General features: G+C 43.1%; 1 pseudogene; it reads right to left on the bottom strand.

The window, feature by feature from the left end:
- Positions 1–7,392: 7,392 nt before the first annotated feature.
- LOC119316188 lies at positions 7,393–22,569 on the bottom strand (annotated as a pseudogene).
- Positions 22,570–23,220: the final 651 nt, after the last annotated feature.

Here is a 23,220-nt window from a genome sequence, read left to right on the forward strand (position 1 = left end):
CGGATGAGGACAACTATATAGAGGTAGGGTGGGCTAGCGTGGGCCGAGTCTGACTTGGCGGCCGCGCCCGGTCATGTTTGGCCACCCCATATCCGCCCCATATTTGGGCTAGATATAAGGGGTGCCGGGCGGGCATCCGTCTGAGTCGGGTTTTTTTTTTTGACCGGTCAATGACTGAGCCGTCCGTCCGAGCGTTTGAGAGAGTTTGAGGCGTCCAGGTGTAGATTCTCTCACCACTGAAAATGTAGAACCCACGAAATATTACTGATACCATAGAAAAAGACGCCACATGCTTTTGACCAGCAGCTTGGATGATCAAGAGAGGATAATTCACGACATAAGTGTGACGGGGATATTTCACGAAAAGTTTTCCAATGACATACAACACCTCAGCTGCTCAGGTGTTACATACAACTCATTGTTACCATGATAAACAAGAAACATAGGGCTAGCTCAAACCTCCAATTAAAACCAGTACAATTATTGCTTATACAACTAAATAAATCGGAACTTTATAACAGATGTCTTTGTGTCCAGGTGGAGATTCGAAGACATGGTGCAGAGATTTGGATGCGCAAGACCAGGATCATCATCATCATCATGCAGCCCATTCACGAACAGAGAGTGTCTCTGATCCAACTTCAAACATCACTTATCCAGGACACCGAAAATCATCATCCGCTACTGAAGCATACGGAGAGCTGTACTGCAAATCATCGGTGACATCAAATTTTAATACTGACATTTTGCAATTGTATAGTAAACTGCAATGAACTGTAAGCATATAAAACAACATCCTGACCACCGAAAAAATGCGGAGGGCTTAATTATGAAGAGTTCTGCCTAGGAATCTAGCGTAACAGCTGAATCATTTTTCTTTTTCAAGGGAAATGGTGACTTTATTGCTTAAGGATCTTTTGTTCATCTTTTTTTGAGGGAAATGGTGGCATTTTCAGCTTGCCGAAGAACTTGCTTGAGGAAATAAGCAAGAGAGAATATATGACTAAATTAAGTAAGAAGGTCAAAAAAGGAAGGCAAATTATCATAAGTTGTACAGGACCAGGTGCTTACAAGACCAATTGCTACAATTAAAGATGTACTTTTAGTCGTTTATCCATTGAACAAGTTAAATTTTAGTCACTGTACTAAGTTTCAAGACAAGTGTGACATTACAAAGTCATAGCTTGTGAAGCATGTTAGACAAAGTTACTTTTGTTAAGGAAGGATTTCTTCGATCATTAAAAACTGAAGACATACTGAAGATGCACACAGTGCAAACACGCACAGTTCACAACACCAGCCAAACAGGGGATAAAGCTACATGTTGTGTAAACATGCAGTACAGGATAAATACTGTATGTTATTGGCTTCATAGAAAGAGATGTAAGTATATGTGCATAAAAATACTGCTCAAATTTGAGATGATGTACCGGGTGAGCAGAAGCAGCAAGCAGCAACTCTAGTGTTCTTGGCTTCTACTTCAAAATTAATCGGAGTAAAATGCATTTATTCTAGTGGGTCCTCGGTCAGGGTAGCTATAGAATATTCTACCAAGATATTTAGGTATTTGGATGCCACTGCATTTTTTAAAATATTATATTAAGTGTCGCAACTGAATTTGTAGTGGATATGGTGAGTTATATTTTCTTATATTTAGGGAAAAATTTATATATTTGATTGTCCGATCCCTCAAAATCTTGGTACAATATTCTACCTAGAAATTTATATATTTGGATGTCAGTACATAAATAAATATCAAAATATATTCAACGGCATAACTTAATTGATCGAAGAATGTGGTGTTTTGAATTTCTAAGAGTTAGGAAAAGATTTTTTTTTAATGTCTTCACTCTATAATTTAACACAAAAGGAGCATTTGTAATGATAAATCATTGCCATCCTTTGTATTTGTGAGAACCTCTATGTTCACATATTGGATAGTGTTTATCATTATTTTAGAAATAGTTGTCTAGTATTTTGAGAAACAGCAAGAAAATAAAAGAAATTATCTACTTATAAGATATATTAATAAGAAAATAAAGTATAATTTATTGTTAAATAACTAAGTTACGAAAAGTAAAAAAGTTTAATATAAATAATGCATGTTTAGTTTACGGAAGATGTCACTGTTGCACAAGTTCGAAACATAAGTAAAAATCTAAGAGAAATTGTCAACGAAATCAAGCTTGTTCTTTCTCGTCCGTTATCAGAACCAAGCTGCGTACCAGAAACAACGACACCTGCGGTACACCTCAAGGTTGATCAAGCTGCAGACCAGCCAGGGATCAAGATTCCCGTTGATAAGCAGTTATTGTCTTTCCTTCGGAATGCAGTCAGGGAGAAAATGCTAGGCATAATGGTCTGTTCTTATTATTTTTTACCTAAAAAGCCATTTTTTACCCACCCAAGCTAGTGTTACGAGGTAGTGCATGTGCAATGCATTGGAAAAAAGAGAGCTGATTACATCATTCAACTTCGTGAGACTTCGCCAGAGCAGTTCGGAGACATGCAAGATTTCGTTAACGCCATTGGATTTAATAAGATAGAGGTACAATGTGATAATGATGTGTTGCCCGTTTTGGTTTTACTTATATTTCCAATATAATAATTTGTCTTTTTTAGGCAGAAGGACAAGATGATGCGTCACTTGTAAGGTCAGCCCTAAAGATGAAAGGATGAGGCTCTTCTCAATACGAAGAAGTACAATGCGGGGCATGATGATTAGTTTCTCATTCCTTAAGTAGCCTATCTTAATCCTCTTATGACTCTAGGTCCTTGAGAATTTGAAAGACGGCCACTATACCCTTGTTCAATCTTTTAGAAAATTTATTATGCTTGTTTCGTCCACAACCCATTCCTTTGTAACTGAGTATAGTTGTCCTTGCTAGATCGAGAGCACCTATGCTAGCTTAGATATGATACATGTTTCTTCAACAGCCCAAAGGGAATTATTCGCATGTCCTTCCGTAGTCCATAGTCTTCAGCTATTGTTAATTGTAACTAAAGGTTCAATGCTAGTTCATTTGAGTTTATCTTTTATATTTTAGAGCCGTGGTGAGAAACTAACTCTGAATTATGTGCCTTCAAATTTTAAGCGATATTAGAAAATTTAAGCTTGTTTCCTGAGACACATATATTCACTTTACTTGCTCAAGTAATTCTTTAATTCTTTTTGTTCTCAACCGGACGCATATATTCACCATATCTATAACCTCTGTTTGGTTCAAAAGCAAGCAAATTCATGGAAGCAAATTCATCAGCTTTTTCTGGTCTCACTGAATCAGGTTGAGAAGTGGAACCTTCCAACAATCGCTGCAGAACATCAAGTGGTGCTTTTCTCTATGTTTCAAAAATAGTTAAGCATGATTATGTATTCTCAGCATGCTTAAATGTATGCATGTCTTTCCTGAGACTTGCGATGGCCGAATACCTATGAGATATTATTGGTTCCAAGTCATGCTGCTGGAATATGTTCTTGTGATGTGACTGCACAATTATGTGATAATATATTGATTCCAAGTCAAGAAAATTATGTTGTTGATGTGAAGAACTGTTACAAGATTAGATTTTTTAACCGCTTTACACCATTTCAATTCAATATGGCAATCCCTCCCTGTCAAATGTTGTTCTATATAGAGGGGATGTGTGTGGCTGGAGGGGGATTTGAGGTTTCAAGGGAATTGGGTGGAAGTCCCTCTATGCCAAACGAGTCCTAATAAACAACTCTTATATACACTTCTACAAAGTGGTTGACATATAAATGATCATTTTAGAATGGAAGGAAACATTTTTAATATTTCTAAGCGTTAACAATATGAAGCCTAACAAAACTATCTGCATGTGTGTACGCCGTCTCGTCCATACTTGGCGTTGGAACTTGAACAAGATCAGAAGCTCAGGGTGAGAGGGAGATGGCCACAGATAACAAGCTTCTTCGACATTGATGCCAATGGTATTGTCAAGGTGTCAGCAAAGGACAAGTCCACTGGCAAAGAGCAGGTGTCACCATCAAATCTTCAGGTGGTTTGTTTGATAGTGACATCGATCGAGGAGATGGTTAAGGAAGCCGAGCTAAATTCTCAGAGGGATCAAGAAAGGAAGTCTTTGATTGACCTCAGGAACTCTGCAGGCACCACCATCTATAGCATCGAGATTATGAGCTTATATGAACAACTCAGGAACTCTGCAGGCGCCCCAATGCTCATGAAAAAAGCATTGGGGCTCATGAAAAAGGCATCAGGACAGGTGCATCTTCAGGTGGTTATGCGACGAGCTAGGACGAGCGCCATCTCATCAATGATGGCACTGGCCCGACAGGCCCACAATGCTGAACTGGACGTCTGACAAAGCTTTGCCTGATATTACGACGCCGAGTGCCCATAGCTGTTCCCACGTGGTGGTTAGTGCGTATAGGCCAGTGGCCAACTCAGAACAAATACCCAAACCTGTTAGTGCATTAACAATTAAAAGTAGTGACTGCTGTCAGGAGAAATCCGGAGCCACCACCACCTCCTAGGTGATACCGCTAAACAGCCAGCCGCCACCGTAACATCTCGCGGGTGCTCTCCAGGCCTGCCCGACTTTCAGAAAGGTATCTCTCGTGGGTGCTCTCTAGGCCCGCCCGACTTTAACAAGGTCTGAAGTAAAGTCAAGGTAACCGTGTGTCCAAAACATCAAGGGGGAAAACCTGAGGAATCACCCTCGGCGGATCCCACTCGATGTAATCCTGAAGATGAACATAGGAGGAATCACCCTCGAGGTTCGCACTTTGAGGGGTTGCACGACAGAGTCGTATCAGGAGTGGTGAAGGAGGAATCACCCTCGAAGACCATAACCGATTAGCTACACTACAGAGATCTTGGATATGATTTTTGAGATCTTGCATCTCCTTGCCGATCCGATGGCGAGCCTTCATCTTTCCCAACTTTCCTAGTGATTTCTTGATTTTTTTTCAATGAAGCCATCTGGCTTTTCATCTTTATCACCGACACTTTGCATGAAGTCGTCGATGGCATCCTCCATGTCGTAGGACAACTCCCGCACCTTATTCATCCAGACTTTTATCATGTGCATCGGGGTCCTCCACGTCGGACATCTTGATGAGAAAAGCCTCCATGGCGGCCAGCTCATGACAAAGAGACTTGATCTCTTTGCGCACACCCTTGAATCGCTTGTACTCTTTGCCAAGCAAGGTGGCCAGCTTCTTCAGGACAGGTTTGAGGACCCCCGTCGCCACAATCACGAGAGCTACCTCGATGGACATGGTAGCTGAGAGCTCGCGAGTGGATTCTGCATGGAGCCCAAGTCGTCATAATGCACTGACAGTGTCATCAATCAACAGCCTGAAAAGAGGATTAATCGATGTAAGCCACAATTTCCAAGCACCATTACACTGGAAAAGCTACGAATCAACATTGTGCCGGGCGGTGGTGGCATACGAGGAAAATGGAAGCTGGATTTTTCTCGGTTCGCAGAGTCGGAGGAACGCATTAACTGATCTGAACCGGCTGGATCCGCGTCGTCGATCTGACACCCTGCAAAGAAGTGAGGATGGATTAACGGAGATAAGGCCAACCATTGCTGCACCGAACAAGCTACAGTGTATAGAACGCCTCGTGCCGGCACACACCAATGAGAGGAAACGCCGGCCGGATGGTAGATGGGGGTATACCTAGCGTGATGGATCCGCCGGCGGACTAACCCAGGCACCTCGCCCCGGCCGGCAAGCAGAAGAGACGAGAATGGAGGATCCGCCCGCGGAGTAATTAACCCACTTGAGGGTTGTAAATATTGACTGGCCCATGCTCTGTCATTAACTGTATATACTTCCAGTTGGGGTCCAAATCCTTTCATATAAAAAACATTATCATGCCTAGAATAAAATGATATCTTTGGATGGTGCATCAGCACCAGCCGTGTTGAAAATTTCCTGTCGTTCTCTTGAAGGCAAGCAGGCGGGATTTTCTTGGAGAAACTCCACGCATATACAGACAGGCGGGAGTTTCTCTTCTAGCCTAGTTCTTGGCCTGTTTCCTAGAATGCTGCCGCCGCCGGCCTGAACACATCAGCCAGAACACGTACAAAAGTTAAGAGTGACGAACTAAAGAATACATCAGCCAGAACACGTACAGAAATTATCGTCCGCTACGTCCTGAAGCATCCATTCGGAGTGTGACTATCACTGCAAATTAATGATGGGTAACACCAAGAATTAACAGCGATGTACTATATCGCAAGCATAACAGAGCATTCTCCAACACAAGTTGCTTATACTGAAATTTATCAGGTGGCGAACTTTTAATACAAATGTCTCATCTCCTCAAGAGATCGAGAGCTGGTAGTGCATTCGCAGAGTTAAGGTCCTTGCGATCTTCGAGGACAGAGAGTAGCGGTTTGGATGCCCAGAACCATCAGCATCTTCTTCCAGAAAACAGAGTGCATGCGTCTGCATTTCCCATAGCACCAGGTGAAGAAAATCACAACCCAAATGACATACAATTGCAGTAGGCCAGCAGCCAATTTCAAAGCAGCAGCAGTGCTTGCATCTCAGAAACAATAAAGATAGTAGAACTGAATAAGCACATGCGTCGAAACAACCAGAAAAGGGCATGTCAACTGAAACTCTGAAAATGGACATCCACTGTAGACAGTGTATGAAGCTCAAAAGTCTGAAAATTAACTTGAGAACTCTCGTGTTTGGTGATGTTCCTGCGTTTTGGCTTGTTGACATACTGATGCAAGCAATTGAAGCCCCTGTTATGCAGTAGCATCAGCACCATCATGCGGTGCATCAGCACCTCTTGAGGCCATTCAACAAGTGAGTGTTGGCGTCCATTATCAGCAAGGACACCCAAGTACCCAATCTGCTACTGAAGCATCTGCGAAACTTTGGAACAAGTGCATCAGAGTCCCCTCAAGAGATCGAGAGCTAACGCTGCATTCACTGAGTTCAGGATGGGTCCTAATCCTTCTGCGCCATCTTCATTCAGGATAGAGTGTCTCCTTGACAACATCACCAAGATGTATCCCTGAAAAAAGGAGGGAAATAGCAATCGGAATGACATACAAGTGTTAGAGTTCACGAGTTAATTAGCTTTTTTGCAATGGCAGTAGCCCATTTGAAAACAGCAGCAACTGCGAAGCAGGGCAGGGCACGGTTGAACCTTTGAGCTGCAGAGACAGACACACAGCCTAATCATGAGTAGCATCTCAAAGAGTTTCCCAGCAAGAAAAATGCATTGCATCACCCAAAGAAGAACAAGGGGGTAACATCTCAATGTAGAAAACCTGATCATACTCACAACCATAGAAGATTGCCTTCAAACACAAACTCTGCAATATGCTGTTAACTAATTACATATCCCCTTCCAATTCTAAAAAGCTGGGCATTGGCTACTCGTCATATTCTAAAAAGTGTAGACTAGGGTGGTTAAGATGTGCGCTGGCTGCTCTCTTCATGGAAATCTTCACTGCTTCAACAATGTCATTGTCACCACGAATACTAATAAATTTGATGACACTGAGGCAGGGGAGGTTCCCGATTCCAAAGTCCAGACAGTCAACTTCAACTACACGCAAACAACAAACCTCAAGTTTTTCTAGATTTGGCATGGACCCTGCCCCAAACATCAGATCTACTGGTTTAAAACCTCCGAAATAAATAAAAATCTTCAAGAATCGGAACCCAACTTCACCACTGACTCTGAGCTTTCCGTTTGACTCTGTTTGTTCCACCAGATCCAGGAAGAGCAGACTGGGTAAAGCCCCAAGGATATAGAGGTCGTCCAGCTTGAGCCCCTCCACTTTAATGTTTTTTTAGAAAAGGGGTATTACCCCGCCTCTGCATCAGAAAGATGCATACGGCCCATAATTAAAAACAAAAGCAGTCACAAAAATGTCGAATATCTGAAGGTATGAAAATAAAACAAGCTGCTCCAGCGAGCCTAATCAAGAAAGCCACAACCGGCTGGCAAATAAAATAGGAGCACTACATGCCTATCCTATTACATGACCGCCATCCAAACCGGTTGAAAATATCCCGAGCTACCATCTCCCATCGGGTAGACGCAGTAGCCAAACGCCGCCTGGCCTCCGTCGGAGTGAGTAACGACCACATACGGATTAATGCTATGGCCCTGAAGATAACCTGCAAAAAGTGAAAGTTCGTTTTTCTGTTAAAAACCAAATCATTTCTGCAGTTCCATACTGCCCATAACAAGGCACACACTCCAACACGAATGTGTCTTGCTACATCCAAGTTAACCCCATCAAGCCATGTTCCAAATAACATATTGATAGATGTAGGTGGAGTAATATTAAAAGCAATATGAATCGAACGCCAAAGAATCTTAGCCAACGGACAATCTAGGAAGAGCTGCCTTATAGTTTCGTTACAATCACAAAAGCTACACCTAGCAGAACCCACCCAATTGCGTTTTGCCAGGTTATCTTTTGTCAAAATCACTTGTTTATGCACAAACCACATAAACACTTTGATTGCAAAGGTACCTTAACTTTCCAGACGTGCTTCGAGCAAGGAATGACACTAGTGTTTATGACATCCAGATACATGGATTTGACCGAGAACCTGCCGTCCTTAGTCAGTTTCCAAAACAAGATGAAGCCATGCCTCCCACCGATGGCCTACTAGCGTCCTCCGGAAGCTAATATTGAGAGGTGTGGACTGTAAGACAGTTGCAACGTAGGCTTCTCGACGTTGAACAATGTTATACAGAGTAGGATATTGAAGTGCCAGAGGCGTCTCCCCAAGCCACGTATCCTCCCAGAACCTCGTATTAGCCCCATCACCGACTAAGATTTTCGTCCTGTTAAAGAATAGGGGCTTGACTCTCATCAACCCTTTTCAAAACGGAGAATCATTTGGGCGCACAGTCACCTGAGCCAAAGTTTTAGCCTGAAGATACTTATTCCGCAGAATCTGAGCCCATGTAGCCTCTGTCTCGGACGAGAGTTTAAATAGCCACTTGCTAAAGAGACATCTATTCTTGATCTCTAGATTTTCAATGCCTAGACCGCCTTGGTCCTTCGGCCTACAGATGATATCCCATTTTGCAAGCCTATACTTTCGTTTCAACTCATCATTCTGCCAAAAGAAACGAGATCGATAAAAGTCTAACCTCTTCCTGACCCCCACCGGGACCTCAAAAAGGATAAAAGAAACATGGGCATACTGGTTAAGACCGAATTAATCAGAATTAATCGACCTCCATATGACATGAGCTTCCCTTTCCAACAACTCAGTTTCTTTTCAAAACGATCCTCGATGCATTTCCACTCCTTGTTCGTCAGCTTACGATGGTGAATGGGTATACCTAGGTATGTAAACGGTAGCGAACCCAACTCACATCCGAACAATTGCTTATACGCCACCTGGTCTTCATTAGCTCTTCCAAAGCAAAACAGTTCGCTCTTATGGAAGTTAATCTTGAGTCCAGACAATTGTTCAAATAAGCACAACACAAGCTTCATGTTCCTTGCTTTCACCAAGTCATGCTCCATAAAGATGATAGTATCATCGGCATACTGCAGAATGGAGATACCACCATCAACTAGGTGCGGAACCAAGCCCGAAACCTGCCCCGCATCCTTAGCCCGACCTATTAAAATGGATAACATATCAACCACTATGTTAAATAGAATCGGTAACATGGGATCTCCTTGCCTTAGTCCTTTATGTGTCTGGAAATAGTGACCTATATCATCATTCACTTTAATCCCTACACTCCCTTTTTTGCGTAAAGGACTCAATCTGGTCTCGCCAGGCCTTGTCAAATCCTTTCATACGCAACGCCTGTTGAAGGAACGGCCATTTAACTTTATCGTATGCTTTTTCAAAATCCACTTTAAAAACCACACCATCTAGTTTCTTTGAGTGAATCTCATAGAGCGTTTCATGCAAGACAACCACCCCTTCAAGGATATTTCTGTCTGGCATGAAAGCGGTCTGGGACGGATGCACAACTGAATGCGCAATCTGCGTGAGTCTGTTCGTCCCAACCTTGGTGAAAATTTTGAAACTGACATTAAGCAAACAGATAGGCCTGAACTGCTCAATGCGAATAGCCTCCGTCTTCTTAGGAAGAAGAGTTATCGTTCCAAAATTGAGCTTGAACAAATGAAGCTGGCCATTGAACAAATCATGAAACATCGGCAACAGGTCACCCTTAATAAAATGCCAGCACTTTTTGTAGAACCCCGCCGGAAACCCATCTGGTCCTGGCGCTTTATTGTTCTTCATTTGTGAAATAGCCTCAAACACCTCTTTCTCCGTGAAAGGAGCAGTCAAAATATCATTCTCTTCCGTCTCAAGTTGGGAAACATCCTCAACTCTTGACTCATCCAGGGACACAAAACTCTCTTCCGGAGAGCCAAACAACTGCTTATAATAGTTTGTAATGTAAACTTTCAGGTTTTCCTGACCAACTATCGTCCCTTCATCTTGTTCTAATTGAAAATTTCTCTTCTTACGATGCTTTCCATTAGCAATCATATGAAAGAATTGAGGGTTGTCCTCTCCTTGGACAACCTTACGAACCTTAGCTCTCAAAGCCCATTTCAATTCCTCCTCGCGGAGAAGTGCTTTCAACCTCAACTCGGCCTCCACTTTAGACTCCAGATCGGAAGTATCTAAAATAGAGGTTTCAGCTTTTAACTCAAGGGAATGAATAAGCATAAGGAGTCTTTCCTTCTCAGCCTTATATATCCCATTCGTGTGCTTAGCCCATCCACGAAGGAACCTTCGAAGATGACGAATCTTGCACTGCCACCGCTCAATGGGTGACCTTCCCCCCGAGTCTTTAGCCCACTCTCTAGCTAACAACTCAATAAACCCTTCTCTTTCAAACCTGGCAAGTTCGAAGGAAAAAATATTCTTATTACCCATATGAGTTTGAGCTCCAGAGTCAACTAGTAATGGTGTGTGATCCGGGATACCTCGTGTCAATGCCTGCACCGTTACCAGAGGAAACTTCTGTTCCCAATCGACGCTCGCTAAAACACGATCGAGCTTCTCAAAAGTCAGAACCGGTAGCGAGTTTGCCCAAGTGAATTTCCTACCTGACAGCTCTATCTCTCTGAGATCCAAGCTTTCTATGATAGTATTGAACATAAACGACCATCTGCCGTCAAAGTTGTCATTATTCTTTTCCTCCTTTCTTCGAATAATGTTAAAATCCCCACCCACTAAGACGGGTAGTTGCTCGTTACCGCAAACACAGACCAAATCAGCCAAGAAATCTGGCTTGAGTTCTGGTTGCGCAGCCCCATAGACTGCCACCAAAACCCAATCAAACCCATCCGCTTTAGTTCTGACCCAAAACTTTACCGCAAACTCACCCAGCACTATACTCCGAACCTCCAACGTTTCACACTGAACCCCCACTAGTGCAGAACCGGGCAATAGCACCGGTTCGTAAGGCCCTTTAGTGCCAGTTCAGGAACCGGCACTAAAGTTTCGGCACTAAAGCCCCCCCCCCCTTTAGTACCGGTTCAGCATGAACCGGTGCTAAAGGGGAACCACGTGGCACGAGCCAGCTCCGGGGGCCGGGAGCCCTTTAGTACCAGTTGGTAACACCAACCGGTACTAAATGGTTGTGGGTTTTTGTTTTATTTTGTATTTTTCAATTAAATTTGTGTTATCAATTTAATTTAGGATTGTTTTACGTTATAATGAGTTGTAGTCGTCGTCATCATCATCATCATCGCATATTCATAAATAAATAAACTCTAGCTAGCTAAAAATCATCATAGTCGTCTAATTACCACTATTTAATCATCATAGTCATTACCGCTAGCTATCTAATCATCATCGACGATGGCTAGCTTAAAGAGGAAACATTCACTTTGTAACAGAAGCAAAGATATCATCAAGTTCAACATAATCATCACCAACATCGAAGTTCAGGACACGGACATGAGACAAGTACTAATTAAGAGCATGAACTAGTAGCTACTGATCCTGCTGCTCCCTCTCAGGTAGAATAGCATAGAACATGTATAGCTCTCCTGATTCATCATACTGGAGCATGCAGATGAATCTGTCTCCTAATCTTGGGTTGCGCTTCTCCTTACTGCCCCCTAGTACTTCTCTGCGATCGTTAATAATTTTGCTCCAATCTTTCACTATTAAGCATTCTTCGCTTTCAGAAATCCTGAATGCACTCATGTGCAATGTAGGAAATCTTGGTCGTAAGCTAACCATTGGCATGCGACATTTTGTCTCGATCCACTGAGGCACAACTGTCATCGGAAGTCCCTGTTGAACAACATCGTATAGTAATTAATATACTAAGCAATGAAAGTTTAGCTTCAAAAATAATGTATGCAAAAGATGCACTAATTAAGGACAAATATTTAAAATCTTACCATCTTTTGATTATAGATGTGACCGTAGTTCAATACGATCACCATTGGTCGCACGTTTTGAGTACTAACATTTCTAAGTTTAGGAAAAAAAATTGTCTTGGCAGTATTAAGATCCTCAAGCCATGAAACATAATGACTTATCTCCTCGCAGTTTAGTTCAGCCCCGGGGCAGTAGTAGGTCCTGTCTACCAACCGCCGGACATGTTTGCTTGAACCGAAATAAGCTGATAATACAAATTAGTTGTCAACTATTTTTGAATAAACTGTATGAAAGACATAAACATATGCATGCATGGTTGAGAAAAACTCACCAAATGGTAGAACTGGAGGCGTTTGCACATCGACCCAGATGTCTATATTACCTTCAATATCATCTTCCGGACGAATATCAAAGGTGATAACCATATCAGGCTCAAATGCATAAGCCTTGCATAGTGCTTGACAAGTTTTGCATTCAAAATGGGTGTATGTGTCTCCATTATATAATTTGAAGTTGAAAGTATACCCATGCTCCGTCTTCAAGTAAACTTTCTTTACCTCCATATCATTTATAGCACTAAAACCTATCTTATCCAAGACAAAAATTCTTGCATGGCAGAGAATGCGCTAGTAGAATAGTGAAAATTTAAAATTATAAGTTGAAGCAAATGAAGTATAAGTTTTGCATTCAAATAATAATTGACAAAGTGACTTACTGTATCAACTTCGAATGTCTCATCCAGCTTGATGCTGAAGCGCCTACCATCAACAAAGAAATTTTGGTCGCACAGGCCGCGCTGGTCTTCACAGTGTTCGCACATAATAAAATCTTTTTCGTCGTTAGATGACATTTCCTATGTTCATATAGGTGAAACATTAAACACCTATATCTACCCAAATATATATTCATCTAACATTTGACATTAATATATCTAACTATATATTCAATTGACATTACTATATATTTAACTTTTCAATCTAATTCATCTAACATTCGACATTAATCTAACATTTATATAAACTCAAAATATATAAAAAATTAAATAAAAAAAAACTCATTAACAAATAATATTTTAATTAGATCATCAAATCTCATATACCTAAATTTTCTTACTAAAAATAAACTAGTTATATTAATTATTCAACTAGTTCTAATCTCATATACCTAAATTTTCTTACTAAAAATAAACTAGTTATATTAATTATTCAACTAGTTCTAATTTTATATACCTAAATTTTCTTACTAAAAATAAACTAGTTATATTAATTATTCAACTAGTTCTAATCTCTAGTTCGACAATTTTTCTATCTAGCTAGCTAATTCATCTAACATTCGACATTAATCTAACATTCGATCATCTAATTAACTTTTCTAAAAAACAGAAAATAAGTAAAAAAAATGTGTGTGTGTATGTGTGTGTATGCATGTGTGTGTGTGTATATACGTATATGTGTGTACGTATGTGTGTATGTGTGTGTGTATGCGTGTGTGTGTGTGCGGCCCCGTACGCCGCCGCCCCGTCCGTACGAGCGGGGGCGCCGGCGTACGAGGCGGGGGAGCCGGTGTGTGTGTGTATGTGTGTGTATGTATGTGTGTGTATGTGTGTGCGGGAGCGAGAGAGAGACGTACGGCCGCGGCGATGACGACGGAAGGCGGCGGCGTTCGGGGCGGCAGCGCGAGACGATGACGACGATGGGCGGCGGCGGGGACAGCGACGATAACGACGGACGACGGGATCGAGCGGCGCGCGCGACGGAGGTTGGAGACGAAGTGGGGAGATGAAACTGAAATTTTCGTAAGTGCTATATATATAGGATGGGCCTTTAGTACCGGTTCGTGGCTCCAACCGGTACTAAAGGCCTATTTTCGCCAGGCCAAGCGGCGGGAAACGAAGGCCTTTAGTACCGGTTGGAGCCACCAACCGATACTAAAGGGGGGGCCTTTAGTACCGGTTGGAGCCACCAACCGGTACTAAAGGCCTTGCGCTGCCACCCCAAAGTTTAGTCCCACCTCGCCCGGCGAAGGGCAGCCGCACTAGTTTATAAACCCAGCCGCGGCTACCTCTTCGACCTCCTTTATATAGCGGGCTTCTGGGCCTAATTAATTAGGGCGCGCTGCCCTGTGAGTCTGCTGGCCCTTCTGGGCCTGCATTTGCACACCCTAGGTCTGGCGGACCCACAGGGCAGTGCGCCAACAAATTTTTTATATAGTTTTTTCTTTTATTTATTTTTGAGTAGTTTTTTATATAGTTTTTTCTTTTCTGCATTATTTATTTTCTTCTATTTATTTTTGAGTAATTTTTTTGTATAGTTTTTTTTGTTTTCTGCATTATTTATTTTTGTATAGTCCAAAACCCTGATACTCGGAAAGAGTTTGTCCAGTTTGTACACGAAGTGCGTCCAGTTTTTGTCGTGACCCTCTCTACTCTTTCGCGCATGCTATGCGGGTGATATGATGATACCATGCCAAGTTTCAACATTTTCAGGATTCATTTTGTAGTGATTTTCAATTTCACGGTTATTTAGCTCTCTAAACAATTAGGTAAATGATCGAAAAACAACAAATGATGTCAGAACATGTTGGAAATTGATGACGTCGCTTTAAATGCTGCATACTGAACACAAGATAGTTTGGTTAAATTGCATTACTTGTAAGTCCAGTTAACATGGATGCTTATGATGCAAGAGCAACAGCAAAAGTGAAAATTTGGCACAAATAGGTAGTTGTGTAACTAAAATAGGTAGGAGGAGAGATAGCTCTTATGTCATAAAAAATTAGTTGTATCAAACCTTTTATGTCGGATCTAGAACAAACCAATCGGTATCGCCATCATACAGCCCTACCGTGGCTCGTGATGCATATATATATGCATATCAAATGCACGGTTGGGCGTATGATGGCGAATTCGAATGATTTGTATTTAGTCGATGAACTGGTAGATGTATGCAGTCGATGAACTGGTAGATGTATGTAGTCGATGAACTGAAAGACTTATGCAGGGAAGGCAAGAGGTGGGCTATATATAGGGTCGTCTGGCTCACAAAGTGATTGTGGTAGTTTCGATCCAACGACTCACATGAGCTAGGAAGAAACACACCCTTGATCCAACGACTCGCAACAGCTAGAAAGAAACACACGATCCGTGTGATTCTTCCTGATTGGTGGGATGCACATTAGTATCCACTCTGGGCTTCGATGAAAGTTGTACATTAGTACCCACTTCGGACTCCGAAACCCTGATACTCGGAAAGAGTTTATCCAGTTTGTACACGAAGTGCGTCCAGTTTTTATATAGTTTTTTCTTTTCTGCATTACTTATTTTCTTCTATTTATTTTTGAGTAGCTTTTTATATAGTTTTTTCTTTTCTACATTATTTATTTTCTTCTATTTATTTTTGAGTAATTTTTTTGTATAGTTTTTTTTTATTTTCTGCATTATTTATTTTCTTCTATTTATTTTCTTCTGGAAATTGAATGCTGCATACTGAACAATTAGGTAAATGACCGAAAACAACAAATGATGTCAGAACATGTTGGAAATTGATGACGTCGCTTTAAATGCTGCATACTGAACACAAAAGAAGTCCGGAGTTTAAATAAGTTATTAAAAATAAAAAAGAGGTGCAATGCTGGTTAATTTGCTTCAAACCATTTGGAATAGTGTAGACTGCACTGCACATAGCTCAGTGCAATCTATGCTCCAGTGCAGTCTACACTATTCTGAATGGCTTGAAGCTAATCAACATGTAGGTGAGCATTGCAACTCTTCGTCATTGTCTGTGCACTCACGGCTTACAAACCGCTCATACTGCCTCTCTCTTGGCGAGGTGGGACTAAAAACAGCTTGCCATAACCTTATTAGTACCGGTTCGTGGTACGAACCGGCACTAAATGGTGATGGTGGGGCCATAGCCTGACCGCAGGCTGGCACAGCCTCTTTAGTACCGGTTCGTGGCATGAACCGGTACTAAAGGTTCGCCACAAACCGGTACTATTGATCGCCGCCATGAACCGGCACTAATGTACACATTAGTGCCGGCTCTAATTCAAACCAGCACTAATGTGCTTCACGTTTGACCCTTTTTCTACTAGTGCCCAAGTAAGACCCCACCGGATCTTCCTCGAGGTGGGAGACAGTGCCAGTCAAAATCAACCCCCCAGATAAGGTACTAAGAAATTGTGGAGAAAAATTACCTCGTCCAGTCTCGGACAAAGCAATAAAGTCTAAATGATGTTCAAGAGAAACCTCTGCTAGAAACCGTCTTTTAGCCAAGTCCTTAAGACCTCTGCTGTTCCAAAAGATACCTCTCATATTTCATCAAAAAAAATTTAGAGGTACGGATCCTAGCACTTCTACGCGCAGCCGACACCGGATAAACCTTCCGTTTCCAGGTCCGTTTTGGCTTAACGCGAACATCAGAGGGTTCGGCACGTTCGGACTGATCCTCAATCACCAAAGACTCATCCTCAAGGTTAGAAGTTTCAGGGAGGCCATACTCATCCTCCTCCTCCGCCTCCTGTACCGCGGGATCAAGATCAGCACACAAACCATCTAGAACTCTAACCCCAAGCGCATCAATCTCCGATTCATTCATCGGCCTAACCGCCGCCAAGTTACGAATCAAATCTAACGCTCGTTCAGCTTCCAGATCTAGCATATCATTAACAGATTTAGAAATCTCTAGATCATTAGTACCAAGAGATACTCCTAATTGGTTCGCATTTTGCACAATCTCTTCATTGGTAAAATGCATAATAGAATTAGACTTGTTAACAGACATACCAGTAGAAAGCTCGACGTCATGCAGCTTGGCCGCCCTCAGCGCGCACCTGAGCAGCATGTCATCAACATCCGGCTGCTCCTGCAGTCTCCCGCTGACCCGTCTCCCTGCAGAGACAGGATCCGGGATCCCACCGAAAGCGATGACCTCCTCGCGAGAAGCTGCGCTGGGGGAAGAGCCTCCAGCCCGTCCCCCAACAGCGGTGACCAGCGCCGGGGCCACCGGAGCCACGTCCAACGGCGATGAGAGCTCGCAGGGCCCATGGGCTGCCACCCCGCCGACGCCCGCGACCGGTGAACTCGGCCTAGCGCGGTCCAGGGAGTCCGGTGCCGCAGCAACCAAACCAGCCAGCCCACCCTCCAGAGCAACCGAAGTGGAAACGACGGCCTCCTGCGCGCCCGCTCCCCCGCAAACCGGTGACCTCACCAAGGGGGCCTCGCCGACCCTTGGGACCGCCAGCGTCAAAGGCCAAGAGGGCCGAGCCTCCTGCTGGCCCTCTCCTCCCATAACCACCGGCTCGGCCGCCTCAGCCTGTGTCAAAGGAGAGGACACAGCCGAGGGCGGGCCATCTTGTCCCGAGGCACCTCCGCCATCAGCAGACCTCGACACCCGCAAACTGGGCACCGTGGACGCAGAACCCCTGTCACACGACACCCTCGGCGGAGCCGAGAACGCTCCAAAAGAGCCAAGCTGAAGAGTGGTAGTCGGAACTGTCCTGGAAGTCCCAACAGGGGCGGAGTCACCATTAACAGACTGCCCCGAAGGCCCCTTAGCCTTATCATCATCACTCTTAGCTATATCATCCTGGTTCCCCGAACCCCCTCCGCCCTCAGAAGTGTCCATGGGGTTATCATCCTCAAACTCATTGAAAAGATTAGGATCCTCATACTCAACATCCAACTGATACAAAACACCCGCGTACGTCCAAGGCACCATGTCTGGCAAGAACTGAATATTGGCTACACTGACAAGCAGCTGTGCCACCCCATGAGCCCGAGTGAACTGCATATCCACCTGCTCAGTCCTGCCAATCAAAGAACCCAGGCTCCAAGTGACCAAGAAGTTGTCCAGAAGGTCAGAGGGAGCACCAGAGAAACGAACCCAAATCTGAGTTAAAGGCGTGCCTTGTGGCTCTTTGTTGGTCCATTTATCAAACTCAAGCACAAAACTAGTCCCGGTGACCCTGCTCATACCGAACTTGAGAATCCTCACCTGATCCTCCTTAGACGAAAAATCCACTTTATAAGAGTTATCGGAGAGCTTAAGTAAGGACCACTGAAAATTACCCGGAGCGAGCTCTCTTAACTGTTGAATGATCTGAGCTTCGGTCAACGGCCCGTTAACCACCTTCACCACACCGGGGAAGGACGTTTCCACTATGGGCGCCGAAGGCTCCGCAGAAGGAGACTCAAAAAACATCAACTCCGAGCAACACACTCCATAGATCTGAACGGATGGTTTAGGCCCCAACATAAGAGGACATTCAGCCGCTGTGTGCTTAGGTTTCCGGCATAAGTCACATAACTCCGCAGTACAGTGCACCAAAAAGTGACCCGGTTCCCCACAACGGAAACAATTGAGCTTCTTCTTCTTAGCCGCCCACTTAGACAACTTGTCACTCTCGGCCTTGTCCGAACCTTGCTCAGAAGTAGAATCGTCGGTCTGCATGGGCTCTGGCACAGAAACTGCAGCCAAGGCATGCAGCGTCTCCACCGCCACCTGCGGTAGATCCGATGCACCATCCGGAAACTGAGGGAGCCCACCCATGCCGGAACCTGTGGGAAGGCCGGAATACTGAGGGAAAGGTCCTCGAGGGTAGGCAGGCACAAAGATTCCTCACGTAAGAGGTTGCTCCCATCATAAATAGTCAGGGAGCGGAGATTCTGGGTACCTAGCTTACACAAAGAAGAGACCATAGCTTTGTTGCGCTCCTGACCAACCATATTTCTATCCTCAGTATCAGAATCAACTTCGAAATGAAGATTTAGCCACAGATTCCAAGGCCACACAGGAAGTCAAATGGCTGAATGGAGACCGTCACAAAATCCAACGTCTCCAGTGCTTGCATCTTCGCAATCCCATCAGGAAATCTCAAATCAAATTCAACAAGTAGATGCGTCAATTTCCTAAGATTCACAATAGAAACAGGTAATTCCGATACATAAGTGTCTCTTAGGTCCAGAAACTCTAAGCACCCTAAACGCCCGATTTGTTCTGGGAGCTTGCTTATTTGTGTATCTTTGAGATTCAGGTACCTCAGCTGGAACAATCTCACTATATTTTCAAGATGATGATCTTTCAATTCGGAGCAATCCTTCAAGTTGAGAACACGCAGATGCCTGAACTCCTCCAGAGAAGGGATTTCCACAAGATCTCCAACCACAATAAGTGATCGGACATGGGATAGCACGAGACCTGCTGTCAGTACTGTTGAATTTCCTTCCTTTACACCTTGTAGACAGAGTCGACGAACAACTTTGCTTTCGTTCCCAATTGTCAGATTGGGAACACCAAGTAAAGTAACGAAGTTCTCTTCTATGGACTTGGATATGATGAAATCAAGAATTGTTTCATGAACCCGACAACTCTTCACTATGCCATATTCATCTGTCTTCCCAGGCTGGATCAAACCCCTATTGAGTAGTTCATTAAAACACCTTTCTCCTAACTCATATGCCGTGTATTTACCATCTCTATGAATGAATCCTTCAGCAATCCATCTTCTTATCAGGCCCTTCTTATTAATAATAGAATCTTCTAGATATACGCTCAGATATAAGAGACATGTTTTTAGATAAAGAGGCAGATCAAAGTAACTAAGTGACAATATCTTCATCATTCCTTCGACATTAGGATTTCTTTCAAGTGCACGACCAATTGAATCTTTCACTTGATTCCATAGATCTTCTGTTTTTTGTATGTTAGCCAACAAACCAGATATAGCAATGATCGCCAAAGGTAACCCATGGCACTTTTCCAATATCTGCTCGGAAATTTCTTTAAGGTATGAAGGGCAATATTCATTAGACCTGAATAACCTTCGGTGAAATAACTGTCTAGAGTGCACCATATCAAGGGACCTTATATTGTAAATACGGCCATTGAATGATGAACAACATGACTGAGCGGCATTGTTTATACGAGTAGTCGTGATTATTCTACTGGTAGAACTTGTAGCAGGGAATGCACACTTAATAATATCCCAGGTATCCACGTCCCATATATCGTCAACAACAACAAAGTACCTGTACATAGACAAATAAATATTAGCATAGCTGTAAAATAAAGTGTGATGCGTAGACAAACAAAGACTAAACGGAACACGTTAACATTGACAAAATGAAAAGGATAAGCAGACAAGTGCTTAAAGGGCATATGTTACATAATTAATTTGTTTTGCATGTCCATGTTAGTTTGGCGAATTACAGAGAGCAGGGGGGATAAGCAACTGTTTAAACAAGAGGCGTGACCACAAAAAAGATCATACTACAACAATATGTTGAAAGACAAGAGATGAATCAAAAGATGAATAATCATACGTAGGCATTGATCAAGTGGACTAACAAAGCAAGAATCTGGGTGCGGACCCAAAGATCAAGTGATCTAAATTGAAAACCGAGTAAACTACACACATAATATCTCCAAAATAATGTACGTTTTCCCTCCTGGACTACTTATTTGGGCATGCTTTCCCATTATAACAGAGAGATTATAACAATTAGGCTCACCTAACCTAGTAAAATATAAATATATTTTTATTCTGGATGACTACATGATCGGTGATGGATGACCGTGTAGGGCAACAATAGTGCATGAGGACTAGCGAATCTCAATGGAGCTGGTCTCAATAGAGCAGTGTGGCATTCGATTGGCGGGACGAGAAGGAAGAGGATGAAGAGTGAACCGAGGCACGGTGCATCTGGTCTCATGAGAAAAGAGACCCAGAGAAGGGAGAGATGGAGATGGAAAAAGGTCATGTTTATGGTAGCTTTCATGTGAAAACCAGGTTAACGTGTGGATGGCACACTTGCAAAACCAGCATCTATACCATCAAAATTACTAGCCAATACAGGTCATGAGGTAAAGTGCACAAAAAAATTATAATTCATCAGGTTAAGGGAGCTCAAGGAGAATTCGAAAGAAACGTGAGCCAACTTGTTAGTACTTTGAGAAAATGGAGTCTTTGGGGCTCTACTCTTGACACAAACTTATGTCAACTATTACTCATAATGGGAATAGCTATGTGCCTATGTCTTGAAGATCATAGAATATCAAAACAAAGGACATAAATCTTGAACATAGGCTCCTGACATGGTTTTCTTTGTACTCTCTCCATCTATTTCTCTTCTTTTTAGAACAACACAGTATTTATTAATACAAACATTTGACAATTAATTTTTCTAACAACATATGGAGAAACTACGAAGATAGAATTATATGAAACTTTTTAACAAATTCCACTAGTATAGTCTTCCTAATGACATATCCAAGTTACTTTTTTATACATTCAAAGAACGCCAAGTAAGTAGAAATGGAAAGAAAAGATAAAGATAGATGTACCTTTTATCTAGTAGGAAGTCATTGATCTTGCTAATGAGTATTGGTACACTCCCTGCTTCCGTGTTAGAATAACCTTGACCGCTAACTTCACTAAGAATAGTCCTCAGAATATTCATCATGTCCGGGCTTCGCGACACGGATAAGAAGGCCAGCACTCGAATTGCCCTTTGATCTCTTGATACACACTTGGTTTGCAAGAGTTGTTTTGCCCATACCTCCAGATCCAACAATAGAGACTATCTTCGGTTGTTGTTGTTGTTGTTGCTCTGAAGCACGAACATCCTCTTCTGTTAACAGCTTGATTATCTTAGCCTTGGGCTTATCGATTCCAACGAGCTTCGATGCATGCTCAAATATAGCAAAAGCTCTAGGATCAACAGTCGCATTGACCGTCTTGGAGAAGGTCTCACGACCCTTGTACCTTGCATTCCTCTCACCCACCTCTTTGATTTGTTTCTTCAGATCCTGAATCTCTTTGCCGATCCGACGACGAGCCTTCATCTTCCCCAACTTCCCTAGTGAGTTTTTGATCTTCTCAACGAAGTCATCTGGCTTTTCTTCTTTGTCACCGATGCTTTGCATGAAGTCGTCGATGGCATCCTCCAGGTCATAGGACAGCTCCCGCACCTCATTCATCCAGACTTTATCTTGCACATCAGGATCTTCCTCCTCTGACATCTTCAGGAGAAAAGCCTCCATGGCGGCAAGCTCATTAGTGAGGGACTTGATCTCCTTGCGAACTGTCTTGAAACGCTTGTACTCGTTGCCGAGCAGAACGGTCAGCTTCCCTATGAGAGGTTTGAGGACCCCCGTCGCCACGCTGACGAGTGCAGCCTCCATGGCCATGCTAGCTCAGAGCTCGGCCAGTCAAACAGTTCGTGGAGCTCAGTTGATGAATGCGCTGACAGTAAACAGCCAGCTACAAATCGACAAGCTGAAAAAGAGGAGAGCATAGGTTAGTAGACTGAGCATCCCATGGAACCTGAATTTTTAGTTGTGTCCAAGACGCAGGGAGAAGGGTTCATACCTGATTTGTCGTGCAGCCCAGCGCCGTAGTTCGCTCGATTCGCAGTGCAAGTGGACAGTGGATTTGATTTATTCTCCGTGTCGTCGATCTGAACCGTGAAAGAAGATAGATTAACAGAGCTGCACCAAAAATGGCCATGCTATCTGAGCTCGGCCAGTCAAAATTGTGCGTGGTTGCAGAATGCACTGACAGTAAACAGCTAACTACAGATTGACAACCTGAAAAAGAGGAGGGATTATAACACTGAACAGCTAGTTACAAATCTCTCATGTGGAAGCTGAGTTTTTATTGGTTCATACCTGAATCTCGGAGCCACCTCGCTTGGTACACAGTGTCGGCCAAGCGCACTGACGGTGAACAGTGATTTACTTCCTCTTCTCCGCGTCGTCGATCTGAAGTTCTGAACCCTGAAAGAAGATAGATTCACGGAGGTGAGCCCGACCATTGCTGCACCAAACGAGCTACAGAGTGTGCCGGCGCTGTCCACT

Source organism: Triticum dicoccoides, chromosome 6A, assembly GCF_002162155.2.
Source record: "Triticum dicoccoides isolate Atlit2015 ecotype Zavitan chromosome 6A, WEW_v2.0, whole genome shotgun sequence".
NCBI lineage: Eukaryota > Viridiplantae > Streptophyta > Magnoliopsida > Poales > Poaceae > Triticum > Triticum dicoccoides.